Source organism: Schistocerca gregaria, chromosome 7 (assembly GCF_023897955.1).
Source record: "Schistocerca gregaria isolate iqSchGreg1 chromosome 7, iqSchGreg1.2, whole genome shotgun sequence".
Taxonomy (NCBI): domain Eukaryota; kingdom Metazoa; phylum Arthropoda; class Insecta; order Orthoptera; family Acrididae; genus Schistocerca; species Schistocerca gregaria.
In genome coordinates this window covers 399,534,244-399,557,178 of record NC_064926.1, presented here as the reverse complement: position 1 = coordinate 399,557,178, position 22,935 = coordinate 399,534,244, and positions in this window count along the sequence as shown.

Below are 22,935 nucleotides of genomic sequence, written 5' to 3'. Positions count from 1 at the left end.
ACGCTGCCCACCCCCTCTGACCGCCTACAGCCTTCTATATATCCACCCTGAGAACTGTAGTATTTTTCTGCAAGTTCCGAAAGTATCTCGCTACATGCAAGTGTTAGACTGATGTCAGATACAGATGTCCCAATGCTCAAACCTAAGTATTACTTTGGTGGGACATACGTATCCCATCAACTACAGAAGGGTTAATTAACCAACATTAGTTGTAGTAGCAAACATTTTTAGGTAAGTTCATATTTCTTTTACTTAACGAATTGCATTACACATTTCATATTAAGACCCATTCAATTTTTATTTAATACCAATTGACTGTGATGGAGGCTTGCCAAGAACTGAGTGAGAATATACTCCCTTTCGCCCTCCCCCCCCCCCCCCCACCACTTTTTGCTGGAGTCTAGATGGTGCAACTGGAAAGGCTGTCCAAAACGCTCTTACCTTAGTGTGGAATAAAGTCCCGCTGACGAGGTGGCAGGGGCTCTGCAAGACCTACTGTGAGACTACAGTTAGGTGCTCGGCATATCCCAATGATGCTAGTAAGTCCTGTAACTAGTGACCTAATCCTAATCAGCAAACAAACTGCCCCAACCCATGACATCATGTGAAGTTGTTGTTGCTATTGTTGTGGTCTTCAGTCCTGAGACTGGTTTGATGCAGCTCTCCAAGCTACTCTATCCTGTGCAAGCTTCTTCATCTCCCAGTACCTACCGCAACCTACATCCATCTGAATCTGCTTAGTGTATTCATCTCTTGGTCTCCCTCTACGATTTTTACCCTCCACGCTGCCTTCCAATACTAAACCGGTGATCCCTTGGTGCCTCAGAACATGTCCTACCAACCGATCCCTTCTTCTAGTCAATTTGTGCCACAGACATCTCTTCTCCCCAGTCCTGTTCAATACTTCCTCATTAGTTATGTGATCTACCCATCTAATCTTCAGCATTCTTCAGTAGCACCACATTTCGAAAGCTTCTATTCTCTTCTTGTCCAAACTATTTATCGTCCATGTTTCACTTCCATACATGGCTACACTCCATACAAATACTTTCAGAAACAACTTCCTGACACTTAAACCGATACTCGATGTTAACAAATTTCTCTTCTTCAGAAACGCTTTTCTTGCCGTTGCCAGTCTACATTTTATATCCTATCTACTTCGACCATCATCAGTTATTTTGCTCCCCATATAGCAAAACTCCTTTACTACTTTAAGTGTCTCATTTCCTAATCTAATTCCCTCAAAATCACCCGACTTAATTCGACTACACTCCATTATCCTTGTTTTGCTTTTGTTGATGTTCATCTTATATCCTCCTTTCAAAACACTATCCATTCCGTTCAACTGCTCCTCCAAGTCTTTTGCTGTCTCTAACAGAATTACAATGTCATCGGCGAACCTTAAAGTTTATATTTCTCCTCCATGGATTTTAATACCTACTTCGAATTTTTCTTTTGTTTCCTTTACTGCTTGCTCAATATACAGATTGAACAACATCGGGGAGAGGCTACAACCCTGTCTCACTCCTTTCCCAACCACTGCTTCCCTTTCATGTCCCTCGACTCTTATAACTGCCATCTGGTTTCTGTACAAATTGTAAATACCTTTTCACTCCTTGTATTTTACCCCTGCCACCTTCATAATTTGAAAGAGAGTTTTCCAGTCAACATTGTCAAAAGCTTTCTCTAAGTGTACAAATTCTAGGAACGTAGGTTTGCCTTTCCTTAATCTAGCTTCTAAGATAAGTCATAGGGTCAGTATTGCCTCACGTGTTCCAATATTTCTACGGAATCCAAACTGATCTTCCCTGAGGTCGGCTTCTACCAGTTTTTCCATTCGTCTGTAAAGAATTCGTGTTAGTATTTTTCAGCTGTGACTTATTAATATGATAGTTCGGTAATTTTCACATCTGTCAACACCTGCTTTCTTTGGGATTGGAATTATTATATTCTTCTTGAAGTCTGAGGGTATTTCGCCTGTTTGTACATCTTGCTCACCAGATGGCAGAGTTTTGTCAGGTTTGGCTCTCCCAAGGCCGTCAGTAGTTCTAATGGAATGTTGGCTACTCCTGGGGCCTTGTTTCGACTTAGGTCTCTCAGTGCTCTGTCAAACTCTTCACGTAGTATAGTATCTCTCATTTTATCTTCATCTACATCCTCTTCCATTTCCATAATATTGTCTTCAAGAACATCGCCCTTGTATAGACCCTCTATATGGTCCTTCCACCTTTCTGCTTTTCCTTCTTTGCGTAGAACTGGGTTTCCATCTGAGCTCTTGATATTCATACAAGTGGATTTCTTTTCTCCAAAGGTCTCTCTAATTTTCCTGTAGGCAGTATCTATCTCACCCCTAGTGAGATAAGCCTCTACATCCTCACATTTGTCCTCTAGCTTAGCCATTTTGCACTTCCTGTCGATCTCATTTTTGAGACGTTTGTATTCCTTTTTGCCTGCTTCATTTACTGCATTTTTATATTTTCTCCTTTCATCGATTAAATTCAATATTTCTTCTGTTACCCAAGGCTTTCTACAAGCCCTCGTCTTTTTACCTACTTGATACTCTGCTGCCTTCACCACTTCATCCCTCAAAGCTACCCATTCTTCTACTGTATTTCTTTCCCCCTTTCTTGCCAATTGTTACCTTATGCTCACCCTGAAACTCTGTACAACCTCTGGTTCTTTCAGTTTATCCAGGTCCCATCTCCTTAAATTCCTAGCTTTTTGCAGTTTCTTCAGTTTTAGTCTACAGTTCATAACCAATAGATTGTGGTCAGAGTCCACATCTGTCCCTGGAAATCTCTTACAATTTAAAACATGGTTCCTATATCTCTGTCTTACCATTATATAATCTATCTGACACCTTCTAGTATCTCCAGGCTTCTTCCATGTATCATCCATGTATCATCCATGTATCATGTGAAGTTAATTAATGAAAAATCCGCACAGTGAGACTACTGCAGTCTGGAGTTACAATAGTGGTGGCCCTGACAAACATTACAACGTCAGTCTGCAGTTCATACAGGTATATTACAAAGCCCATAGACTTGTATCTGTCTAAAAAGCATTCCTAATACTACAGGTGGCCCTGACGTTTTAAAGTCTCTTAGTTTCTCCAGGATGCCACCTGTTGTTCAGGCTTCTGGGCAGTTTCAGCATCTGTCAGACCCCAGACATGGCAGCCACCTCTTTGCTCAGGGCTTTCCAGCACATAGAGCTGTATCTGCCTAAAAAGCATTCGTAGCATTCCAGTTGGCCCTGAGGTTGTACAATCTCCTGGTTTCGCCAAGATACCTCCTGTTGTTAAGGCCTCTCAATGGTTACAGCGTCTTTCAGCCTCCAACCACAGTGACCATTTCATCTCTCAGAGCTTTCCTGCCTGTAGATCCGTTTCTGTCTAAAATTCGTTCCTAAGATTGGGTGGCTCTGAATTTTACAATCTCCTGGTTTTCGTCAGGATGTCCCCTTTTGTTAAGGCTTCTGGACTGTTTCAGCGTCCATCAACCACCAGCCAGACGACCACCTCATCTGTCAGTGATTACCTGCCCATAGATCTTGTAACGTTCTTTAATAATAACGAATTATTTGTGTTTGTTAATGAATATAGAATGCTTAATGTTTGTCTTACGGAAATTATCTGTGTAGTGTGCTGTTGAGCAGTTGGCGTTGTTAAACATTTTTACTGCAATCGAAAGAAAAATTAAACAACTTAATCTGGAAAACCAGTATGTAATGCCTATATTTAAATCAATCCCTCTGAAATTTACTCAGTCTCGTGAGCACCGAGTTCTGTGGCCCTGTGCAATAAACTGATAAAATTCCCCATGCAAATAAACAATTAAATACATTTTCCGTAGCTCTTGAGTTGCAATGGATGGAATCTTGGTATTCTTTTCTCTCCACAGTAGGCATACAAAATATTCAGTCTTGGCTCAACGTACTGCAATGCCAGCTGCAAAATAGCTTCATACAAATAATGTCAGTAGATTAATTGATAAATGAATAATCTTGCAAATGTTCAGTGATAATTCTTGATATTGGCTCAGCGCTGTGCAACGCTGCCTGCAATGAAACTGTTACAAACATTAATACTTTTCTGATTCTGGCACATTAATTTTTTTTCTGACTCTGAATGAAAAATAATTTCATTTTAAAATAGTCATTGAATATAAACAAACACTATATGGAAGAGGATGAGGTACTGATAATGGGATATGCTAAGACTGAAAGTTTCAGTTCGCAAATTGTACTCAAAATAAAGTTTCTCCTTCACAAAATCTGATATGAAACATTTTACGTTAACTTCAAATTCAGTGAACTTCTCAATTGTTCTGCAACTCTCACTTACTGATGTGGTTAACAATACTTGGTTTGTTACATGACAAAAGTTCTGACATTATTTGACAAAATAGATTCCAAAATTAAACATCTCTATATCAGGATTACAAAATACACAAAATATCACAAATCGCGCATACCAAATCAACCTATACATTAAATCTGATGGGAGATACTGTTAGAATTAGCAAAATTCATTTGTGTTGCTGCACACTTAAATCTAAATATACAAAATTTCATTACCTTACAAAACCGTATTATGCTGCATTCATAGGACATTTGCAGTGTTCTTCAGCTTCCAGCCACAGTGACCGACTCATCTCTCAGAGCTTTCTCGCTCATAGATCTGTTTCTGTCCTAAAAGTATTCCTAACACCCCAGGTGGCTCTGAAATTTTACAGTCTCCTAGTTTCCCCGGAATTCCCCCTGTTTTTAAGGCCTCTGGACGGTTCCTGAGTCCTTCAGTCCCCAGCCACGGCAACTGTCTCTTGGTTCAGGTGTTCCAGAACGGAAGCCCCTGCGTGGAAATGGCCCACAGCAACTCGCGTAACTTTTGGTACGAAGAAAGACACCAGGCTGTAAAAAGACAGAACAGACACTAAAGGGATTCACAATCATTGTAATAGCTCGTATTTGTTTGGATATTCAAGTGCACTGCTCTTATTATGACTTTATGGGGTCTCCTACATTAAATAAATGAATAATAATTAGGTTGCACGTCAGTTTGGCAAAAACTGCCACGTAGCACTACCTGCTTGTTGATCACTGCAAAATGCGCGCACAACGCGCTCTCTCCACTACATAGATGATAAGAGGATATTGAGTGGTTCAATTAGGAAAGATTTATTTCTGTAGGCCAATTAGAACAGAACTGCCATTTAGAAGGACATTTAATTTAATTGGAAGCACAATGGCTTCAGAAATCCACGCACAACAGAACAACACTTCCCGAACACCCTTGTGCCTGGCAACAGAGCTTAGAGAGCCAAACTGACCTGCGTAATGCCGGGCTTGTATCTTCTCAGACAACTTTCTATTAGTACATTGAGCCGGTGTAAGATTTTGTAACTGTCGCTGACATAATAATTCAAAGTCACTAGTCACGTTAACCTGTATTCTGACACTTGGGTCTTACACAGTAATACTGTGGCGGTACGACACATAACGCCATAAAAATAATATTGAATAACTTCGCAAATATACCAAAATTGTCATCGGAACGAAATAAATATCATCGCAGAAAAATAACAAAGACTTTGTAATCAATTAATATGATCTGCGCATGTAATTGTAATCTCTGTTCTTTTGCAAAAAGATCCCTCTCTCTTCCCTTTTGTTTCTGTGTAGTGTAAGAAGCCATTTCGTGATAGGTACGAAAATGTGTAAGTTTCATGAAATATTTAGCCCAAATATGATCAAATATTGCTTAAAAATGTGGTAAAAGTTTATCTGTTAGAGATCCAACATTCATGAAGCTGCGAAATTAATGTCTTTATGCAAATTTTATAGGGGAACATTGATGCAGAGGTCAGTGCCATTGTTCTAAATGATAACGGCTCAGAGTCGTATTAAATATCTTAATATTTGCTCATTGTGACAAACAAAAATAAATGTAATTGTGGGAGATTTCTCTTGATTAGCGGTTCTTCTTTTGAAACAGTAAAAATAACCAATATTTCCAATATTGATCATATTTGAGTAAACTAAGTTGAGTAATTTTTTTTTATCCCCATCTATCGAAATTGCGAGGATCTCCTTAGCCTAGCATTTTCGTAAAAGTATAAAATAATTAACAAAATTAAATTTCAGCAACAAAATTACAGTTATATAACCGAAATTTTGTGTGCTGGTGGTGTCTTTTAATATAAAAACCTTGTGTTGTGCAAACTGCGAGAAGTACTACAACTGAGTCACTGAGGTAAATAATTTTCCAGTTGTGAAGCAGGCAGAATAACACTAACTCCAACTTTTCATAACATATAAATATCAATACATACAAGAACCACCATAATACACACAAAAAAATATTTTATTTGCTTTAAACTATTGTAATTCACGAGTCTCAAGATTTCACTAATAATAATAGGGAAACTATTCGCTAAGGTGCGGCTATCAGGGAATTGTAAACTGTCGTCTTGACAACGCAAACACGAAGCGCTAGCGTAATGGATAATTACGTGAGACAATAACGGATGGCGTTACATCAAGTAATGGATTTTCTCGATTAATCTGGAGCTACCGTCGGCGTAATACACAATGACAAAAGAACACAACAGTAGTGCAGCCTCTATGGAGCTGTTGCTAGCATAAACACCAGAATACGAGTTCTCGTATGCTTGATAACACCCGTCTTTGTCGAACATTCCGACACACAGATTTCTGCCGAGTGTTCCATGAAAATGCCTTTCTCTCGAGGAAACAAGTTTCGAGTGCCCATTAACCACGATTGTGAATAAATATTTCTCGACAAAACACCTCTTAATAAAGTTTGTTCAGGCGTATTACCTTTCCTCCCGTTCGCAGACTGTAAGCGCTTAACAACTATAAAAATGTTGCGCACTATTATGTGTCTTTTCCCTGTTCAAGTAAATGGACGATAGTCCTCTTGTAGTAAAGGAGTCTCCTCCCGGAGATAAATTATGGCGTAACATAAGAATTCAGTGGAAGTATCTATGTACCGATTTTGGTCAACATCGATCTAGATTAATACTCCGCAAGGCACTTGGCAGAGTGTGGCGAAGGTACTTCTTGTATAACTAAAGTGCGCGTCATTTATGAGAGCGGCCGAGTTTAGGTTCGTTCTGCGCATCTGGCGTCACAAAACACAGTCAGCCAATGAACAGAGAACGACGTTGCCAGAGCTCGACTGCAGTGCAGAGCACAGTCGAGTGGCTTCAGTTTTAGAAACGTTCAGTCAAAAATAAAGTAACTGAACAAAAGCAATGTCTTGATAGCAGACTTTCTTTTATAGAAAGTTTGGAAAAAGAATTCTTTATACCAATTGCTTCATATTCTATTAATTAATTAAACCAAACAGCAATAAGCCTCCTAATTCAGGCGATAGCAAGGAAAGGTGTTTGTATCATTCTCACTAGCCACTTTTTCGCAATAAAGAACAGCGGTAGTTGTTTATTTCCTATTGTACTTCGACGAAACATGAGTTATTCATAACCATATCTTCAGTATTTATCGGTATTTTGCGTGATCTTTTAGAGTTCTCCGGGAGATTTAATGAATGATGACTTGTGTTAGCATAATGCTTAGAGTGTATGGCTGCTAAGTGGAAGGTTCTGAGTTCAAACCTTGATTGATACTAAATATTTTCTTTATTTTAGAAACAATATCGAAGTGTCTGACTTCATGAATTTTATTTGTTTGAATGTAATTTTTTGAAATTTCTAGTGGCAACTAAAATCGACCATACAGAAAGTATACACCATGGACTTTTACCTCTACAAACTCCTCAAAATTTCGTGCAATGGTTAACTACATCTAATGCTGCACACTAACTGCATTGAACATCGAAACAAAATTAAGTCATTTGTGAGGGGAAGGTATCAGTCAAGAAGATGTGTGAAAATCAAATTTTTGGGCCAAATAGTTTTTGTGAAAGCGAATGATGAAGTGTGTCAAAGCAATTGAAACACCATGTGTCTCCACAGGCGAGCAGTGCAATGATGTCAAAATCGCGCACATCGCAGAATGCGGGGAGCACGTCTCTGTAGCAACAAAAGGGTTAATGCGGCCGTGGTGGCTTTACTTCAGAAACTGCGCGCTCCCACCTAAACGTAAGTTTGCGAACTATACTATGGCACTGCTTCTCTTGGCGCGTACAACTGGCAACGCAGCAATCTCCCGCGTCTGGGCGGGCATGCGCGCACCGCCAAGATAAAAGAATTGAACTATAACTGATTCTACCTTCCCTGTTCCACTGGCGAATGACGCATGGGAAGAAAGACGCCTCTTTTGTAGCGTCTGCCACTTGAGTTTGTTGAGCATCGGTGTAACACTCTCGCGCCGATCCCGTGACAGAACGTGCCACTCATCGTTGGTTCTTCTCTATCTCTACCAGCAGTCCTACCTGGTAAGGGTCCTATATTTATGAATAATACTCAAGATTCGGTCGAACAGCATCTGGTATGCCACTTCTTTCGTGCATAAGTTACATTTGCTTAACATCCTTCCTATGATTCTCAGTCTCTCATCTGCTTTCCTACTGTTTGTTGTATGTGGTCATTCTAGATAGTGTTTCCCGCAATTTTTCATCAATTGTATAGTTGTACAACATGGCTTAAGAATTCACTACCATTCCTGTCTGATGTGGATTTACTATCCTAACATTTTGAGCAGAAATGTGTCTACCCTGATATCATAATATGTACATTGGTTATAACGTTTTTATTTTGTAACATGCACGAATCAAATGTACTGTCACTTTTTATTTTCATCTTTCTTTTATTTATATTTGGAACCTCCCATCATAAGAGATATATTTTACCAGCTCTTCATAAACACTATGTAATAAGTTTAATCAGTGCTCCCAAGGTTTTCTATAGTATTGTAAGTTTTATACATAATAACAAGGGAGTATGAAGTGCACTCCCATATATATTTTACTTTGTAAATTAATTTTATCTCCATCATTTCATTTTGTTGTTGGACTGTGTCTTGTTATATCTAATCCATTTTAGTAGTGCATCATTTTGTTGCATAACTACTTTTTACAATTTTATCGAAAGCATTTTAAGTGCTTCAGAATTGTTGTTATGGTCATTTGGTTTTACATAGCTACATTCTCCATATTAGGGCTTGATAGGAACACATAACCTGTATTTCTGAGGTATCAATTTGTGATATATTGTCCAAATTTGTTTTGGTGCACTGTTGGCTATAGTATTGGCATGCATTTTAGGCCTTCTATGTTTTTTCATCATTTGCAATGTATAATCAAACAAAATGGTGTATAAGATTACTGTTGCCATGTTTTGTATGAGAATCCAAGCCAGTGTGATATCTTTAGAACAGATAACATAGTCATATGTATTTTTACACTACTCTGTTATGAATAAATTTCCCTCTCCTGTCCCCTTGCACCTTATGACTACATCATCACCTAGAAATCTCTATGTTGTCATTAGATGTAAAAAAGATGCTATGATATGAAGCTTACAACTGTCATCACTGGAATGTAATATCTCTGATTAGTGCGGAGACAGTCTGACTGGTGAATGGAGCCGCACACAGTAGTCGCGTGGTTTAGGGCACTTTGTCATTGTCCACATGGCTCACCCCATTGGAGGTTCGAGACCTCCTTCGGGCATGGCTGTATGTATTGTCCTTAGCATAAGTTAGTTTAAATTTGATTAAGTAGTGTGTAAGCTTAGGGACAGATGAACTCAGTAGTTTGCTCCCATAAGCACTTACCTTAAATTTCCATTTTTTTTGTGAATGTATTTTCGCGCCACGATTGATTTGTACCGATTTATGTGAAGAATTTTCATGTCATATGATTTAGGTCATTTCAGGATGTACAGAGCTTAGCACTCATATGATTTTAATGTATTTTTAGAGGGAAAAGGCGTATTTTTGACACTGACATGTATACATCTCACAGGATTAAAGTATGATATATGCAGAGGAAAAATGTAAGTGATGTTTTATTTTCACCATTTTTTGCAATATACTACTGTCGACTTGACATGTTTGTGCAGTTCAATACATACGCTCTGTGCTTCACTTTTCTATTCTTTTAGCTTTTGCAATACCACTTGAAAGTGGCCCAAAGGCCAAAACTGCAGTTGTGAAATTAATAACTTCTACTAGCAACGGCGAACATATCTGTATCTTAGACTAAATGTAATAGCGAAATTTTTAATGAGATAGTGACAGGCATAAGGCAGCAAAATAGAAATCTACATAAGCAAGCATTTCGTTCTTTATCTCAAGTCGAGAACTAATGATACAATACATAATTTACAATTTTATATAATATTGTCGGAGAACAGCGATCTTATTGTCACAAACTTATTTAGAAGCAGTCTTCATAGCAGTCATTGTTAACTTCTGACCAATTTCAGCCTTTTAATTGCGGGTGAACATCAGAGTTTGCACCATCTGGATGCCAGCGATGGCGCCTGACTTGCTGTGCACGCTTCAGTCACTGTAATTGATCATGTTACAACGACTGGGGCATCCACAACGGGTCAGGCGCTATCGCTGAAATCCAGATGGTGCAAACTCTGATGATCACCCAAATTAAAAGGCCAAAACCGATCAGAAGTTAACATTGGCTGCCTTCAAGTCCACTATTAAATCAGTTTACGATACATACTGTTTGAAATATATATACATAAATGTTATTTGCGTTTTTAATCTAAATTTAACACAAGTGTATGTTGGGAAGTGATTTACAGTTGTTGGTGAAAGAACTGAATATATGTTTACCCTAGCATGTAGCACATGTGAATGATTCGCTACTGTTGATGCAGATACCCTTAATCTCATACTATCATTTTATCTGAAGTAGCAAAAATGCAATGCTTTATACTGAATACATTCTATAATTGTGTTTATCAAGAGAAAATTGTTGAAGGTAATGTTAGCATTTTGTAACAGAACAATGAACATAGCAGAGAGTATTCTCATCATAAGCAAAGAAAGGGAGAATGTAAATTGTGTTAAGCAGAGTTGATGTTAATTGCTGGCTTTGCATGAGACTGGGCGTGGTATGAGATTACTTAGTTATAAACTACAACAGTCTGGCTTTCAAAGTACATTGTTGTATCGAGTAATAGACATTTTACACGTGATTGAAATGATTTCACATGATCTATATGCTAAGACAGTGTGAACTGGAGAAGTAATAGTTTTAGTTTTCATTAAAATGGCGTTTAGAGTAGAAAGTTATTATTGTATATGGTGGCAATGGACGTACATGAACTGCAGATTCTTCTTAGGGTTATAAAAGTAGATCTCTTGACTTAAGAAAACTGTATGGTAACACTGATGTATGATATTTCAGACTGTGTATTCAGCAACTGTGTGCAGTATTTTTTATCCGGAAGTATCACAAAGATATCCACCAGCAACTGTCCCAGTTCTTACCAATAGCTTCTATCCACAGGAAAAAAATCTGGGTTGCATGGTAATTATAACCTATGCACTGGTGTCCTACTTAATTCTCAATGACTGTTTATTAACGAGAAAATGCCTACTGGACATCATGATAGTATTAAACAATTTACACTTAAATGGCGTTGAAAACTGTTCCAAATATCGTAAGAAAAGTCTTTTCTTAGTCTAAGTCGATTACGTGAAACACAAATCAAAGTAACGTAACTTTACATTTTGTGTTGCAAAGTTCTAATTGAACTTAACGTTTCCAGATGGTTATGGTTTCACACAAAGATTCCTTCAAGTTTGTTTATTGACAACTTCAAGCAGTATTAACTACTTTCAAGATGATAACATCTCACTGTCAGAATATTATTAATTAATTAATGTTACAAAACCACAAATGTAACTTTAATATTCTTTTGCGTTTTCCTGTATTATTTGATATCTTCGTACCTATGTGTGAGTGGTGTACTAGAATACTATTGCTAGCAATCTAGGTATCGTTTTACATTGTCAGAATGTATTTCAGTCAGTTTCTCTTCACATATTGAGTGGATGTGTTCCATTTAATTAGACAGGATTTCTGGAAGTCTGCTTCTATAGTTATCAGTATCTCACCAGATTGTCATCTTACACACTGTGTTACTACTATTTACTGTAGTGACACAGTTTGTAAGACCATGATGCTGCCGAAAATTACACATAATTTGTTTGCAATTAGCGCAAACACCACACAGATAGGTCATTACAAACATTATAGATGATTTGCAAATTGATTCCACAATAATTGTCAGCAGTATGAAAAAATATGCGCATTATAACTTCAAAGAAATAAATGATGGATTGTTGTTTATAAATTCCAGTAAAATACCTAATGGTGTTGTTAATGCTGGCAATAGTTCACAAGATTCTTTTGGCAGTGAGAGATATCCTCCTAGTTATAGTGTTTAAATATAGAGCAGCTGTAGTTCTTACCATTGTGACTAACATAGGCAGATCAACAACTGAAGATGTTGTTTGTTATAGCAGCATACAATTACAGTTTAGGGTCCTTTAAGGATTTTGAGCCTTAGACAGTCTTAAAGTTAATACAGTTCTCTCTATAGAACATAAAGTGTCAACTACTGTTATGCTGATAGTACTGGTAATATGATAATTTGTTGGATGGAACACCATGAAACTGAAATTTTGTTAAAACAAACAGCTGTAGGACAAAGGAAATGTAGAAACGTATGTATGTGTTGAGAGAGATTTTCAATGTTTCTTACTTTCTGGATATCAGAAACCTAATTTTGAACCCTGCTCTGGCACACTAGTCTCAATTTGCAACTCATAATCAATAAAGCTTGTAACAAGCTGAGAGAAAAGTATTTTTTCTCAACTATCTCATTTGTTTGCAAAAATAACAGTATATTTTGTGATTAGATTTCAATTTTGAAGGAGTGGCCAGGTTAGTTAAGAGGGCCATTGGTAAGTGCACACTACAACTAACTTACTGTGTTTTAGCTGTCCGCTTTTAGACGGACGCGCTTTCTGTGGTTCCCTTCCACACTCCTGACCTATTAAGCGGAACCCAGATTCCAACCACCCGATGATGCAAATCAAGGAATCTGCAGCCTACACGGTCACAGTACTGCCTGAGCCTCTGATTCAGACCCTCCACTCGCTATGAACTGAAGGATGACAGTCGGTTCTATCGATGAGAGTGCAGACGGAGAGTTCCACCTTCATCTCGCAAGCAAGACTGGCCATCTTTACCATTTCTGCTAACCGCCCGAAGCCAGACAGAATCTCCTCCAATCCAAAGCGACACACATCGTTGGTACCGACATGAGCCACCACGTGCAGTTGGCTGCAGCCTGTACTCTTCATGGCATCCGGAAGCAGTCCTTAGTCTTTCCTCATCAGGGTTGACTCCCTCCTGGAGTGCACACATGGAGTGTACACTGGCTTCCTTCCCCTCCTTGGCAGCCATGTTCCTAAGGGGCCCATTATGCACCTAACGCTGGAGCTCCCAACTTTCAGCAAACCCACCCTCTGTGAATGCCCAGACCTTGTTGGCGAGAAGCTTTCTCTGGAACAGGGTGGACGACTCCATCTGGCTCAGAGACATCTTCAGTCACAGATAACACCTGAAACCTGTTCATCAAATGAACCAGGCAGGCTCTATGATCGGCCACTCAAAAATTTTTTTGCTGCCTGCTAGACTTGGGAATTATCTCCCACTCGACCACAGGTAAGGCGTCAGTGCAGGCAGTACATGGGGCGGCCACAGCAGTGGATCAATTGGGGGACATGTGGGATGTGCTCAATATCCCTCACATCCGACCCCCACAGTGATGCCGCTTGGAAGAAGGCAATGCAGCCTGGAGCTGTGAGCGAAGGGTCACCAACTCAGCTCACATCTGTATACAGCAATCTCAGTTCATATCCATTACTGCAGTCACTCCTGTTTGGAGCTCATAAAAATATGTAACAAACGAACAGTGTACTTGGCTTATTAGTACCAGGAATCCAAAGTGCTCTCTCACTAATGGTCTAAATGACACTAAGCTACACTAACCAAAACAAACAAAAGCCTACATGGTATGAGGGTCGATAACAGCAGTGGTACTGTAAGCTGCGCTGTTATTGTGTGTGTGTTTGAGGTTTACGGGCGCTAAACAGTGTGGTCATCAGCGCCCAACGCTGTTATTAAAATAAAAGCTTGTGCCTAGTAAGCACTCAAACACGCAAGAAATTACAAAAAATAATCTAGTAACTGCACAGGTATCTGTAAATAAGTCACTGCTGTTGGAATTTCGTAAAAATGTATAACAAACAAACGATTTACTCGCCTTATTAGCAGCAGGAACAAGAGGCGCTCTGTCTCTGGCGGTCTATGATCCAATGGGTCAGAAATGGTTGTTCAACATCACAACTCATCTATAGCCAGCTATTCTGAAGTATCTCTACGATGCTTCACCATCTGTTCACTCCAGGTTTGTGAAGACTCTACACAGAATCAGATGCAAGTGCAACTGGTCATATCTCTACTGCACCGTTAGACACAATAGATTCCATTGTAAAGAATGCCAGTGGCAGAAGCACATTCTGTTATTATCTCTGTGGCATCTGGGACCAGTTCTGCCTGCAGCAGCTCCATTCCAATGAATGGGAATATTCCTCTTTCGGAAGTTCCCAAAGTCGACAAACGGGAATCGATGGGTAATAGTCTGCACTGATAACCTAACCTACTCCATTGTCACCAAAGCTGTGCCAACTCCCAAAGCTCTGAAAATTGCGACGTTCCTTGTAGAAGACATCATTCTAAATCACAGAGCCCCTTGATCATTGCAGTTTTCCAGTGATGCACATATCAGAGGTAATTTCACATTATGCCATCATCCACAGGCTGACAACTTAATATATCACTCACAGACAAATAATCTCACAGAGTACTTTAACAAGGCATTGGCAGTTGTTGAACAGTGAGATTGGGATACAATAACATTCATGTACAATGCAGTAAGCAAGACACTACAAGTGTCTCATCATTCTTCCTGAGCCGCTGTGATGAGACAGAAATGAAAATGGATACACCGTTTCCATTTCAGTCAGAAGATACTCAGGGAGACTGCATGAATTACCTCATCACCAGGACCAAAGGAACAAGACATGTGGTTCACATAGGGACCCTGGACGCCCAAAACAAGTACCAGCCAGTGAGATACAGCCTGGGAGACTTGATATGGACTTTCATGCTTGTGCAGAAAATGGACATATCGGAAAGGTTACTAAATCGCTACTTTGGGCTGTATCATATCCTTTGTCGCTCGTAGGGCGTCACATACCGAGTCAAGGATTATCACCTGTCATAAAAAAGACAGAAGAGCCGAGACATGGCCCATTTCCATCGCATGAAGCCTTGCTACAGTCCTGAGACGCAGGTCGACGATGGGCTGGTCAAGGAAACTGAAGACTTTTTCGATGATCAAAAAACTTCGTTGGGAGAGGCTACCTTCGATGCCCATCATAGTCACAATACAACCAGGAAGCGAAGATCCACCAGTGCTGGCATTCAGAGTACCGTTGACAAGGTCTAGATCCAGTGTACTGAAGTCAGCTCGAGTGAGAACATATGAAAAAGCGATCACTATTTCTCCAATGCCGGAGTTGCAGAGCATACAGTGTGCTGTAGTGGTTAGCGTCGCTGGTTGGCGTGCTGTGGGATCACAGGCAATTATTTTTAATTGGTACTTACCATGTTTGTAGTTTCTCGAAATATCTTAACTTTGTATTGCTTGTAGATTCTGGAATAATCGATTTTGTATAAATAACAGCACTCTCCACTGTTTTCATTGTCCGTTGGTGTTTGTAATAAATTTGTTTCCAGCGTGAAGTTTTGTATTTCACTGTCATGTTTGGACTTGAATACGGTTACAGTGTGACAATATTATCGTATGATATTCAACTGGTATGCTAATAACACAACTGACTGAAACTGAACGAAAGAAATAATCTTTCATTTAAAATAGTTAATTTTGTCGTGAAAACTCCAATAATTTTGTCACTTAAAAACAGTCACCAGATATTCTCATGGCTGTCTGCCCACCTCACGTCAGCTGAATAATGTTCTGGGAATATAGCATTTCCTTTGGTGTGAATCACACTTAAATCTTCGTAAATTCTAACATGGATGCATGAAAAAGAACATAAAATGAAAACCACTGAAGATGCCTTGCAGAAACAGGCAAAACATGTGTGGCATACAAGTAAAACATTCAGTTCCAAAAGACAGAATTTTCCTTACATATATATGATAAATTACAATTCCTGGAATATGAAAAACCCCATTGTCATATCCTTCAGTAGTTCTGCAGTAGTTAGTTGAGCTACCTACCAGATCCTCGGCATTCTTCTGTAATACAGTGTTTCGAAAGCATTTGCCTGTTTTTGTTTCTCTTCCTTTCTAATTTTTATACAAGTCTACACTGGAAACAAATACTTTGAAAAGGACTTTCTAAACTTTGAATGTATATTCGATGTTAACACATACCTCTTTTCTAGGGAAGCTTTATTATATTATTGTCATACTATATTTATATCCTCCATACACATACTGTCATCGGTTACTCTGCAGCACAGAGAGCAAAACTCGTCTGTTACTTTCAGCATCTCATTTCCTAAGGTAATTCCTTCCACATCACCTGACTGAATTCGAGTACACTCCAATAAACTTGAAATTTTTCATTTGTGTTCATCTTATAATGCTCGTTACAAGAGTAGACTCCGAAATTATGTATAACTTCAACAATTTATCTTTTGCAAACAATGCTACAGCAGCGTAAAAAGAATGAGAGAAACTGACCTTTGGATTCGTCAGCACGAAATGCTGCAATACATATGCTAATCAGATTTATATCATACACGTGAAATTATGTAATTCTTTTTTGGGGGGAGGGGGAGGATGAGTGCTAGTATATAACTTGAGATGTGTAGTGTATTAACTGATTTTGATATCATAGATAAAAGCTGGAGAAAAACTAAGAAATGCTCTTGTGTGAATGCAAGTTATCCTTTACGACAATCTGCCAGCATGTCATAGTGTTAATTACTAGAATTTGTACAGACTGATGCTTCACTTATATTATGCTGGCGAATGCAGCTTATGATAATAATGTGAGGCATACACATATTTGATCTGAAAACTGCAAAGCTTTCGCTACTGTACGCAAAACGTACTTCCTATTTTTAAAATAACGAAATATACCTATTTGGAGCGTCTCTAAAATACATGACTGGTCCAAAAGATTTTTCTTTTAGTCAGTTGCATATATATGAATAGTCAACTTCTTTGTTTATTTACTCTGCTTTAAAATATAAGAAACTAATCATGGAGGTAATGCGTACATAATTCTATAATCTACCACAGATGTTCAGATCAATGTAAATTATATCTTTGTCACTAAAATAAACAAAATACAATTCATCTTCCTTTTTTCTAACACCACCTCTGTGTCTTAAAGTTTCTATAAAGATGTTTCCTGTTTGTATTAATTTTCACATCCACTTTGTTGTTTGACTTCAGATTTTAAATACTCCTTCCTTTGTCCATCTCAACAAACTCTTAGATGAGCACTGTTGGCTCTTAATAGCGCCTTGCAGTTAGGTATCTTGTTTTGTATAAAGCAGATTAACTGGTATTTCTTTCCACTTGAATATGTTACAGTGTAAAGTATTGATCTTACTATGAAGATTTCCATTCTTGTCTATGGCCAAATTTTAATGATATTGCACTTATTCTTTAGTATGAGCAAACATCTCTTGTTCAAAGGTTTTACAAAAATTAATATTTTTCTTATGAAAGTTTCCAAGTGAGAAATCTAAAAAATAAGTTCACTGAAATAATATTTTTCTGTTCTTTCAAAGGAACAACAGCAATATTTATTGAAACTTTTTATGCACTTGCTGCACTGAAGTTCAACTCTGTTTTCCCCAACTAATCTACTTACTTTGCCTTTCCTTTTCATAGCAAAAAATTCGAACATATGAATACTAAATACCCGCCACCAATTTTCATCTAAGCAAAAATAAAACATCTAAACTCAGCCTCCCAGAATAGTGTCGTACATTCAACAGGTAGCTTTAAGTGGAGAATGATGCTTTTAATTGGTATCCTGCATTAGGGAGTAACTTCAGTCAGAAAATTCTCTACCTATCCAAACACCAGTACAGTACTATCCAGTCACCAATCATAAACTATGAGTCTCTTCACTATCAGATTTGTTCCCCCCTAGCAAAATTCACTACATAGCAATATGCTTAAAAGTAATTTGATCTTAGTTATTTTTCTAGTGAAAACTACTGAAATCATATTGAGTTAGACCACGTTACCATCTTGACCTAACTTGAACTATACGTGTATTTGCTTAACACATCCACTGTAGACAACTTTTGCTGAACAAAAACTGAACAACCCACAGCACGCCATCAGAATAGCACAGTAGATGAGGAAATGGACAGCGTTATTTATACCCTTTTAACAATGAGTCATTGTTACAGTTATTTTCGACAGTATCTTCTATAATCAGCCAATTTTCTGAATCAGTTTTCTTTTTCTCTGATAGGTACATGTGTGGCAAAATTTGTGTATGGATTGCCGTGGCACTCCGCCTCATTAAACTTTTGCAATAAAATAACCCATTCACATAGTAATACCATAATACATATGAATAATTACATTTTATCGATTAAAAATCAGATACTATGCCTCCACAAAAGATTGTATGTAAGGTAGAGCAACTCTTTTTCTATGTGACGCTTCTGTATTCCTTGTTGAGCATCACACATTGAACTAAGGTTAATTAAAATCTGTAGGTGACAGTGGGTGAGCTGTTTACTGTTGAGATACTCTAGCACTCTTTCGAAAAATAAATAAAAAAATCTGCTGAACTCTAATGCAGCTTTCCAGAAACAGTGACACTAGCTTTTCAGGAGTTGAAAAATGAAAGATTATGATGTAACAAGCAGTCAATGAAGAGGTTATTAGAGAAGACATACAAAAGCTAGACTGACCAGACTTCAAAGTGGGAAACTAACTTCATTACAACAATTACACTTACCCTTCATATGAGTTATTGTGATAATTTGAAATCGATGATAGGTCTATGACAACACAGCAGCTGATAAACCCATAGCAAGAATTTTGTGAATTGGGATGGAAAATGAAGTTACATTACAAATAAATAAAACTCTTTTCTTCAGAAATAAAAAAGACTGATACATACTTTTTTGATTCTAATAGCTTGGATATATTTTCTGCAGTTTTTAATCACTTTCTGGATACCTAAATACAATTTGTGAATCCTAAAAACTATTTTATATGACTAATCAGTAATGAGATGCAAATTATACATTAAGTAGTAAAATATTAAATTTCATTTCATTACAGACTTTTAGGGCACATGTGCATACAAGCCAAACAATATTCAATAAGCATTGCTAATACGCACCACAACGCCCACATTCTTCACAAAATTAATTTCCATACCATTGTAGTCCCCATAGGAGAAATGGTTTAACTGCTGCTCCTTTATATGTCCTTCGGTTTTATGTTACTTGTCTCGAGTGCCATAAACAGGAAGGTCAGCAAGTTAGAGGTGGGGGTAGATAACACTTGCTTTTCTTTTCAACATATTGCTTTCTTTTTCTTTAGGCTTAAGACCAGTTAAACCAAATGCTGTAGATCTATATATTGTGAGAATATATATTTCTATAAAATGCTACTTCTAGGAAACTTGTTTTTCACAAAGACTTAGTTAAATGAGAAATATTGTTGCACACATTTCTTTACTCGCTTACAACTGGGGCAATTATACATCCCAAATGATGTTCTTGTGACACCAGGACGTTTATGTGAAAACCAGAACCATCCAGTCAAAAACTTAGATGTGTTTTCAGCCTAATACAAGCTCATAATGAGAAGGCAATAGACATGTCCTTCTCAAAATAACCCATTTAAGCTGTTGTTATAGGCTTCAGTCCTAAGATTCATTTGTTGCAACTCTCCAGGCTACTCTATTCTATGAAAGCCTCCTCATCTCCGAATAAATACTGCAACCTACATCCATGTGATCATGTGTACTGTATTCATCTCTTGGTCTATCTCTACAATTCTTGCCCCCACACTTCTGTCCAATATAAAATTGATAATTTCTTGATGTCTTAGATGTGCCCTATCAATCGACTGCTTCATTTATTCAGATTGTACTGTAAATTGCTTTATTCCCCAGTTACATTCATCACCTTATTATTAGTTATGTGATCTACCTGCCTAACCTCCAGCTTTCTTCTGTAACACCATATTTCAAAAGCTTCTATTTTTTCTTGTCTGAACTGCTTCTCATCCACATTTAACTTCCACATATGGGTACACTCCAACTGAATACCTTCAGAAAAGACTTCCCAGCTCTTCAATTTATATTCGATATTAATGAATTCCTCTTTTTTAGAATTTATTTCCTTGCTATAACCAGATTGCATTTATACTCCCTACTTCGTCCATCAACAGCTATTTTGCTTCAAAAATTGGAATTCTCGACTATTATTTTTAGTGACTCATTTCCTAATCCAATTCCCTCAGCACCGCTTTATTTAATTGGACTACACTGCATTACTCTCATTTTGCTTTTGTTGATGACTGTCTTGTAATCTCTTTTCAAGACACTATCCATTCCATTGAACAGTCTTCCAATGGCGTTTGCTGATTCTGACAGAATTACAATGTCGTCGGCAGTTCTCACTTTCTTTTTTACTTATTCTTTCTGAACTTTAGTTCCTTTTCCAAATTTTTCTATGTTTTTCTTTGCTGCTTGCTCAAAGTAAGGATTGAATAACATCAGAGGCAGGCTACAACTCTGTCTTATTCCCTTCTCAACTACTGCTTCCCTTTCATGTCTTTTGGCTCGTATAACCACAGTCTGGTTGTGTACAAGCTGTAAAAAAGCAAGAAAAAATGTTGTTTCGTTAACAACTCACCATACGTCTCTACATAGTCTCCTTTGAGGGATAGACACTTGATCCAGAGGTCCTCCTGATTTTCAATCCCATCAGAGAAATATGTTCTGTCGAACTCTGCAAAATACTCTAAGACCACAACTATCACTTTCTTATTTGATGAAAATTACTTACCAGCATTGCCAAAGTTTCAAGTTAGGGAAAAGGAAAAAGTCGCTTGAGGCTAATTCTGGTGAAGAGAGCGGATGAGGAACCAATTCAAAGTCTAGTTCGTGGACTTTCACCATTGTTGTCGCTGATTTGTAGGACGATACATTTTCCTGGTCAAAGAGCACTTTATTGCACGCCACCCTTGGGCTTTTTTCAGCCAATGCAAGTTTCAATTGATCCAACAGTGAAGCACAATAGGGTTCATCCATTTTTTTTTGTAATGCACTTTGACCAGTCTTTCCATTGTTTTGATTGCCGTTTTGACCCTGGTGTGTAATTATGGATCCGGGTTTCATCAACAGTCACAAACTGACGCAGAAAGTGTTATGCACTGCGATAAACATAGCCAGACATTGTGCTGAAATGTGGCGCCGGATACATCTTTTTTGGTCGACTGCGGGCAATTGCGGCACCCATCACGCACACAGCTTCTTCACAGCCAATTCTCCGTGTAGGATATTATTATGCACTCGCTTTGTGACACCAAGAGTTTCAACAATCTCGACTGCCTTGGTTTACCATATCATGGATTTTGTAAATGGTTTCCTTAGTGGTAACCTCAACTGGACGACCAGATTGTGCTTCGTTTTCGATGCTTGTCCTTTCGGTCCTTGTGTTTTATCTCTGTCACCTTCAGAACTTCAAACATATATTCCAGTCAACACCGTCAAAAGTTTTCTCTAAGTCTCCAAATGCTAGAGACTTTGGTTTGCATTCCTTCAACCTATCTTCTAAGTCAAAGGACTACGTTTCCCCTAAACGCCATATGATCGTTTCATTTTTTACGGACTCCAGGCTGATCTAAGACATTGGCTTCTACAAGTTTTTCCGTTAATGTGGCTTCTGCAAGTTTTTTTCTTTATTCTGTAAACTACAGAAAACCTAAATCTTGATCACTATAAGGGTAATTTATAAGAAGTTCTCCATAGTGTGCGTCCAGTCTCCTAACTTCCGCTTCCCCTCAGTGAATTTGAACAGCTAAAGTACCTGAAGCAGTCGTCAGGACTGAAATTGGTCCTACATCGAATGTACTCTGTACTAAGTGAACATCATTAAATTTACAGCGTCTTTCGGGGGGTCCAACTCAGTTAACAGAATACCAATGCCGTAACATCGATCTCGACTCCACAGAAGAATCAACAAGACTTATACACTACGAATCAAAACTGTTGCGTAAAATACTGGCTTTTGCACTACTATTAATGTCGTGAAAAAGATTATTAAGTGTAATGACGGCTCCAGCAACAAGCCAGATCAGAAACGGAATCGTCCAAGTGAACGAATGTGACTGCAATTGTAAGTAATGTTAATTTCCACTTACTTTTCATCTACATCAGTGGTTCCCAACCAGGGGAAAATTAATCCTTGAGGCGTAAAATGTAATTTTCTGAGGGGTAAAAACAAAATGGTACAGTCGTGTTTCAGTCACAAAATTAAATTCTTTTTAAGACATCACTACTGTTGTCATTATTTCGTAACACCGTAGGACTCATAACATAACTTGCCAATAATTACGTCTTTTTTTCCAAACACTAGCATAAATGCATGACACAATGTGGTGGAGGTAATAATGTCGTGTGACTAGGGCCTCCCGTTGGGTAGACCGTTCGCCGGGTGCAAGTCTTTCGATTTGACGCCACTTCGCGACTTGCGCGTCGATAGCGATGAAATGATGATGAGTGGAGAAAATCTCCGACCCAGCTGGGAATCGAACCCGGGTCCTTAGGAATGACATTCTGTCGCGCTGACCACTCAGCTACTGGGGGCCGACGCAGT